General features: G+C 36.3%; 1 non-coding gene across 1 annotated transcript; it reads left to right on the plus strand.

Annotated features, from left to right (window-relative positions):
• The first annotated feature begins 7,139 nt into the window (after positions 1–7,139).
• Positions 7,140–7,276, plus strand: LOC132651382 (U4 spliceosomal RNA). The gene has a single exon (XR_009589077.1). It is a non-coding gene; the product is annotated as a U4 spliceosomal RNA (small nuclear RNA).
• The last annotated feature ends 680 nt before the right edge of the window (positions 7,277–7,956 follow it).

Genomic DNA, 7,956 nt, shown 5'->3' on the forward strand with positions numbered 1-7,956 from the left:
GATACAGAGACTACAGGAGGAGGCAGCTTGTCCTCAGGTACAGCCCAAGAATAAATTGCTCTCTAGGACTTTTATCCTTTCTTTAACATCCAAATTTTCCTTCCTTTCTTTATCACCCAAATCTCCTTCTCCATGTTCCTCAGGTCTCTGTAAATGCCTGATTTCTCCAGCCTTCTAATGACATCTGTTTGAACCTCAGGCTCCCCTGACAACAACCTCCACAGCATCTGAAGTCTTCAGCAATCATGGCTCCTAACTGAATGTTTGCATGCATCAGGGGAACAGAATACAATCCATTTCAGAAAAGTTGGTCTTCATGCCTTCAAGTTCATTTTCTGTCTTTGCACTAGGCATAATCTAAAAAAAGGATATACCTGACATATGTCTTGGTGGGTTCCCATTGATACCTATTTACCATCTGTGAGATAAACTCAGTCTGGTGGGTTTGGTCCAGTGGTTAGGCACTTTTAAAACACTTGTATTGTCAGTTGCTCTCCTGGCCATTTTTTGGAAACTTCCATATTTTTGTGAAGATATTGGCTCAGAAACTTCTTTAAACACCAAGCCTAAGTTACCTTCTTATGTTCTCAATCTTCTCATCCTTCTGGGTCATCAGGGCTGAGTTAAAGATGTAGTTAGGATCAACCTTTCACACCTATATGCTATTCATCACACTTTCATGGGGCTAAACATGTGGCTCAGGGCCTACGAGAACTGCCTGCACATTTTCATTTTCAAAGAAATTTCATCATCCAAATTGCCATGAATTCATCAATTATTACATAACAATATGTTTATAATGTGAAAAAAGACAATGTTTTATCGATGTAATATCTCAACTAATCTTATTGGATCATCAGGGAAACAGAGCTGTAGGAAAGGATTTTGGTGTCCAAAGCTGGAAACCAGACCTCAATGCTCATATTGAGATGACGAAATGATATGTGAAAAAGTTGTCTCCCACTCTTTACATATATGACATGGATTAAAACCACATAATCCTGTCACATGCACACAGCAGAAGTGTTTCTTTTTAAGTAAAATCCTTGCTGTTACATTATCTAGAATATTTATACTATATATTTCGTATAGAATGCAATATTTCAAGATGAAATGAAAAATGGATGATTTGGAGGAACATACAGAATCAGAACGTCCAATCATATATACATGTTCATATCACATGAAGCTATGCAGTGAGTTGCAGTTGATTCCTGATTAAACCACTTCATTACACCTCTATGAAACATGAAAACAAAGCCTTGAGTTACCATATGAAACACATTCCTAGGGCTTCTCTTCAGTATCATTCATTCATAAACATGAAGCCTATAGAAATGTACAAAGGATTCATTATACTAAAAACATTCACAAGGTTTTCTCTCCAATATGATTTCTTTCAAGGCTTTGAAAAAATGTGACAAGGGTTTGCTGGTTATATTCATAGGGTTTCACTCCAGTATGAAATCTTTCATCCATTTGGAGATCACAGCAATGTGCAAAGGCCTTACAACATTGAGTATGTTCATTGGGTTTCACTCCAGTATGGAATCTTTCAGGCCTTTGGAGATCACTGCAATGTGTGAAGGCTTTACCACCATGATTAGGTTCTCCAGTATATGTTCTTTTATTAATTTGGAGTTTTCCGTATCGTGAAAAGGCTTTCCCCCACAGATTACATTTTTATGGATTTCCCTCCAGTATGTGTTCTTTTATGCACATTGAGACAACTGGGTTGTGAAAAGCATTTAACACAATGATTACATTCATAAGGTTTCTTTGCAATGTGAATTTTTTCATGTCTCTGAAAACCACTACTACACACAATGGCTTTACCGTTTTGATTACATTCATAGGATATCTCTCCATTATGTGTTCCTTTATGCCTTTGAAGACTATTGGTTTTGAAAAGGCTTTCCCCACATTGATTATATTCCTAAGGTTTGTCTCCAGTATGTGTCCTTTTGTGCACTTGGAAATTACTGGACTGTGCAAAGGCTTTACCACAGTGATTACATTCATAGGGTTTCTCTCCAGTATGTGTTCTTTTATGCACTTGGAGTGTAAAGAGGTGTGAAAAGGCTTTACCACATTGAGTACATTCATAAGGTTTCTCTCCAGTATGTGTCCTTTTATGCACTTGGAGACTACTGTAGCTTGCAAAGGCTTTACCACACTGATTACATTCGTAGGTTTTCTCCCCAGTATGTGTCCTTTTGTGCACTTGGAGAGCATTGGACTGTGTAAAGGCTTTACCACACTGATTACATTCATAGGGTTTCTCTCCAGTATGAATTCTTTCATGTTTCTGGAGACCACTACAACAAGCAAAGGCTTTACCACACTGATTACATTTATAGGGTTTCTCTCCAGTATGTGTTCTTTTATGAATCTGGAGACTAATCAATTGTGAAAATGTTTTCCCACACTGATAACATTCATAGGGCTTCTCTCCAGTATGTGTTCTTTTATGCTTTTCGAGATTTCCGAGTAGTGAAAAGGCTTTCCCACACTGATTACATTTGTAGGGCTTCTCTCCAGTATGTGTTCTTTTATGCATTTCGAGATTTCCATGCTGTGAAAAGGCTTTCCCACACTGATTACATTCATAGGGTTTTTCTCCGGTATGTGTTCTTTTGTGCATTAGGATACCACTGGTTTGGGAAAAGGCTTTACCATACTGCTTACATTCATGCTTCTCAAAAATAGGTCTTCTTTCATTCCTGTAAAGATAATTGGGTATCTGTAAGATTTACCATAGTCATTACACTGATGAATCTATTTGTCGGTGTAAATTAAGTTTGCAATTTCATCTAATTGTAAAATGAAGTTGCATCTTAACGTTTTATCACTTTGTTTACATTCATAGCTACTCCCTTGACTGTGAGTGTTTTGTACTTTCCAAGATACCTTTGGTGATAAGGAACTTTATTACATGGCTCACTTATAGGTCCATTTTTATGTAAGTGCGTATTCACATATTTAAAAAAGAACTAGGAGTCAGCTTTACCACAGTGACTGAATTCATAAACTTTCCTGTTGTTGGAGTCATACTACATTTGTAAATGAACCATCATAGACACAACAGTTTTCATAGGGCCAGAAATTATACGGATTTTCTGTAGTGAGAGGTTTTTTGGCTGTATTCCCAATGAGTTTGGAAAACTAATTAAGTATATTAGTATAATTTATTAAGAGTCCCCTGCTTTGCCTAGATTTTCTGAATGTGATACAAGTTTATGATTTTTTTATTAATACTGAATGAATGAACACATGAGCAAATATAAACTTATAGTGTTGTCACCATCATGCTTTCTGTTGTATACATGTATAAGATAGTTTAGAATGCAATAGGATAGTTTAGAAGCACATGATGATGTGCTTCTGGAAAAAGCCTACTCAGGAAAAGCAGGCTTTGCTGGATCCTTCCCAAAAGTATCTCAACAAAGATGTAATGATGGAGATGTACAAGAACATCATAGCTATGGAGGACATGATGAATATCCTTTAACAATTAAATGATTATTTCATTATGAATAATTATTAATAAATTCAATGAAAACTTGCAGCACATTCAAAAAATCTACTCAAGTAAGGACTACGACGTCTTCTAATTGTTCTGGGAGAATAGGTATGTTTCTTCATTCCGCATCCTTACTCTCACATGACTTGTATGAATTATGACAAAGGATACACCTATTAAAAGAGCAATAATAAATGAAAGATTCCAAATTCACAGAGTTTGACTCTTTGTTCTCCAAAGACATGTGCTATAGGGATTGTGGTACCTCCACAACAATATTCTTGACTCTCATACATTCTGTCTAACTTAGCTTAGCAACTTCAAGGATTTGAGTAACATCACCTTTGCTATGGAATATTTTCTCACAAGGAGGTTTTGCACATAAAATTATCACCTATTCAATGAATTTGCCTTTTGCAGTATGAACAGTAGGATACTCAACAGATAGGAATTTCTACAGAGTATCTAAAATGTGGATGTAAGTAATAATTTATCATTTATATAGAGGAATTTAAATTTAGAACATGGATGCTCTGGTAAAAAGATCCTATCCAAAGTCGTTCGATGTCTATGTGGTCTGGCTGGAATATAAATACACCTTTAATCCAGGAGACAGAGGCCAGCAGATCTGACTTCAATGCCAGCCTGGTATACACCAATGTCTAGTAAAGTAATGCTATGGTTCAGGCATGGTGGTACATGCCTGTAATCTCAAACAAAGGATGTAAAATATTGCTAGAATGAAGCACCCATATTTGAAAGGGATGTCTAGTTAAGTGGCACAAAAGGGGACAATATCTGAAAAATAACTGATAGAATAGAAAAGATGTATCTCTCATGAGAAGAGAGAGGAAAGGAAGCTCATTAAGGGACACTGCATGAATAGAGTATGCAGGTTTACTGGCACAGTTATACAAAGACAGTTTGCAGGGAAAGAATTAAGGTTAACATCAAATGATCCAGAAAATTTGAAAGACTCTGATGATTAGAAAAAAATGCTTGAGTTATATGAAGCCAAACAATGCAATTCAGAGGGTGGGAGAAAAGCCAGATGTAATAACTTAGCTAGGAGAGTTGTTGGACCAGAACTCAAAAGAACAAGATAGGGTGTGCATATGAAGCAGTAATTCACACAGGCTGAAAATGTTCTACACCTAAGATAGATCATATGGAACTTAGAAGCTGCCCTGCTCAGGCCGAGAATAGTAGACAAAGGAGCAGTAATCCTTAGAGACAGGAATTAAGAGAGGTGACTTATTATACAGTAATATCTGTTTAACAAGGGTTTCACCATCTTCTGTTGTTTCAAAATGCCTTGCGAACATAAATAATATACCTAACAGTGAGGAACATGGGATTGTGAGAATTTAATATTCCTTAATACTCTTAGAGTGGTGTTTGTTTTCACACTTTCGCTTTTCTTTAAAACCTCTGGGACACATTATTATTTTTTACAGGGGCTGGGGATATGACCTGGAGGTTAATAGCACTAGTGGTTCCTCTAGAGGTCCTGAGTTCAATTCCCAGCAACCACAAGGTGGCTCACAACCATCTATAATGAGATCTTATGTCCTCTTCTGGTGTGCAGGTAGAATAACATATAAATAATGAATAAATAAATCATCTTTGAAAATTATTTTCACAAGAATATTTATATCAGCTTTCATGAAATAATTACCTTCCATATCTTCTAGAAGGTTGATAATGTTCTTCCATATTATGGTCTTCCCAATTGTAGCCTAAAATATGTACCAGAAAGGGTATAATATATTATTGAAAAATACCTAAATTTTCTGTTACTATGTTCAGTAAATCTCAGAAACATGCCTGCTTTTTAACCTCAATCATCCCGATTCCAATTAAAATTATATAAGAGTATCAATAAAAACAAACAAAAGTAACAACAGTTGTCCCCTTTATCTTAATAGTGAAAAAAAATTTACTGTCTTACCTATAGCTGTAAGGTGCTTGTAGGTCTCTATCATCACATCTTTGTAGAGACTCTTCTGGGAAGGATCCAACAGAGCCCACTCTTCCTGAGTGAAGTTTATATCCACATCAGCATAGGTAATTGAATTCTAAATGATCCCATACATGAGGATAGCAGAAAGGACAATGGTGACAACAGTGTAAATGCATACTTCATTGACAATATATTCATATAATTCTGGTGCTTCCCTGACATCTACTGACACAGAAGTTTCAATGTACTCAGCAAGTCATTTTAGAAGGAAACTAAATGAGGAGGTTCACCTCATTTCTGCAACCTTTGAATAGAATATAGCCTTCCAAGAGAAATGTCAATTAACAGACATAAAGTAAGCAAGTCAAGGATGCTGATGAACAGAACAGACCGCAGATCACAGAAATTGTATGCACAATTACTAACTACAAAAATTAGGAGCAAGCAGGATGTACTGGTTCAAAACTTTAATTCCCGCACTCAGGAGGGAGAGGTATGTGTATCTCATTGAGTCAGAGGCCAGCCCAGCCTCTGAAACAAGTTTCATGACATGCAGAGGTACATTTAAGACCTGAATCCACCACAATCATTCAAATAAGAAAGATATAATGAACTCCATGGTATTTCTGAAGTTCCTACAAAGAATTATATATTCACAACATTTCTGTATCTATCCTAGAGAAACATGAACTGTCCCAGTTTAAACTCTAATATGAATGAGAGTTTACTAAAAGGGAATCCGTGTTCAAACAGGCACAAATGGACAGATGAAAACATTAGTACTGGAATAGTACTGGAATGGTCATAAATGAGCAACATAAGACGGTTGAAGTGGATCATCAATGAAAAGCTCTTGTTTGTCTGGATATAACTGGGCTCAATTGCCAGAGCTTACATTCAGGCTCACAACTACCCATTACCCCAAATTCTGAAGTTCTGAGGCCATTGGCTGACTATTGTGAGGACCAGGTACACAAGAGGTGCATAGTCACACATACAGGAAAAATACTACTCGTATTACCTCATTTAAAAACTTAAAACAAACACAAGAGGTAGGAAGAATGTTACAGACTTGCAATTCAATGACACAGAAGTCTCAGGAAGTATTAATGTCATGAGTACATGACATCGCGAGACAAAGAATATACTCTCTGGCAAATATTAAAACATAAGGGTGGATTTGGATCAGCACAATAGCATATGCTTGCATGGAGTCTAAGGTGGTATACTGGGGATATACCACCAATATCTTTGTTAATTGAAACCCAATTCTCAGGATCTTCTCTAGTGCTCTAACAAAAAACTTGTGGCTCCTTCCTCTCCATACCATCCAGCAAACAGAACACCATGAATACAGTAGTCAAGCAGGCCATTAAAATAGCAACACTCATCTCACACTTTCTGAAACTTCAGAGTGCTAACAGAACCCCAAGAACAAAACTCCCACACATCAAATCAGCACTTGGCCTATAATTGCCCCAAACCCAGATGCATAGACACCAGTTTAGGGATAGATTCAAGAACAGTCAGGTAATATGTCACCACCTGAGCTCAGCTATATTACCACAGCAGGGACTAACTATCTGAAATTTACAAAATTTTTTACAGAAACACAAAGAAATACATCTTCTCATCATTTCATGAAATATCCATAGCTTTGCGCAGTGGCAGTATCATAGTCAATGAGGTTTATCCGAGGCGCGATTATTGCTAATTGAAATATCCTCTATAATTGACCAAATACTCAAACAGAATATAAGTTTTTAGAGCACATTGAAATAACATCATGTATCCTATCAGACCACCCTGGCTTAAGGCTGGATATATATAGCATCAGAAAGAACACAAAGCTTACAAACTCATGGAAAGTGAATAACCTTCAAACAAGTGAAAAAAATAGTTTCAAACAGAAATAAAACATTTGAAAGGCATAAAATTCATAGAAAATAAATACATATCACATGCAAACTCATGGAAAATAATGAGGAATGAAAAGTGATACTAAGAGGAAACTTCATAGCACAAAGTGCCTACATAAAGATACTGGAGAACATTCATACTATCCATGTAACAGCAGACCTGAAATGTCTAGAAGAAAAATATATAAGCACACAAAAGGAGTAGAGATCAAGAAATTATCAAATTGAGAGCAGAAATTAAAAAAATATATAAAGAGATGATAAAGAATCCAAAAAATAAAGGTTTGGGTTTGGGAGAAAATAAAACAGATGGACACACTCTAATCAAAACTAACTAAAAGAGAGAGAAGATATTAAATTATAAAATCAGAAACTGTGTTAAGAATTTTTGTTTCTTTAAAATCCCACTCATGTTATGTGAATGTGTTTTTCTTTTAACCCCAGGTGTGGAGCACAAGGCTGCTTCAGTTTGTTCACAGCTGTTAGTTATGATTGTCTCGTGCTCTAGCAGGCCTGTGGTTTTGTCACCTGCACATAGTTATTTCTGAGTC

Source organism: Meriones unguiculatus (assembly GCF_030254825.1).
Source record: "Meriones unguiculatus strain TT.TT164.6M chromosome 13 unlocalized genomic scaffold, Bangor_MerUng_6.1 Chr13_unordered_Scaffold_58, whole genome shotgun sequence".
NCBI lineage: Eukaryota > Metazoa > Chordata > Mammalia > Rodentia > Muridae > Meriones > Meriones unguiculatus.